The sequence below is a fragment of the Odontomachus brunneus genome, unplaced genomic scaffold, assembly GCF_010583005.1.
Source record: "Odontomachus brunneus isolate Ranch 3 - 2012 unplaced genomic scaffold, Obru_v1 Obru_scaffold_001, whole genome shotgun sequence".
Taxonomy (NCBI): domain Eukaryota; kingdom Metazoa; phylum Arthropoda; class Insecta; order Hymenoptera; family Formicidae; genus Odontomachus; species Odontomachus brunneus.
In genome coordinates this window covers 7293645-7293886 of record NW_022639451.1, presented here as the reverse complement: position 1 = coordinate 7293886, position 242 = coordinate 7293645, and the positions used below count along the sequence as shown (strand labels likewise).

Sequence of the window (242 nt, the reverse complement as noted above, 5' to 3'; positions counted from 1 at the left end):
CCATTTTCTCTGACGAATCCAACAACCTAGGAACCCCCAAATTTCCACATCTTCCCTACCAAACCATTTCCAGTTGATATCGTATATAAGCGCGACTTCGCGCACCTCGCTCTCTTTTTACCTCACTTCTCTTGGACGTCTCTTCTCTTGCACTTCTCTTGGACTTCACGTCTCTTCTCTTGCACTTCTCTTGGACTTCTCTTACTCTTGTGCTTCTACTACCACTGAGGAAAAATCCAAGT

General features: G+C 45.0%; 1 pseudogene; it reads left to right on the top strand.

The window, feature by feature from the left end:
* Positions 1-242, top strand: part of LOC116848939 — a 19945-nt pseudogene that overhangs the window by 5746 nt on the left and 13957 nt on the right.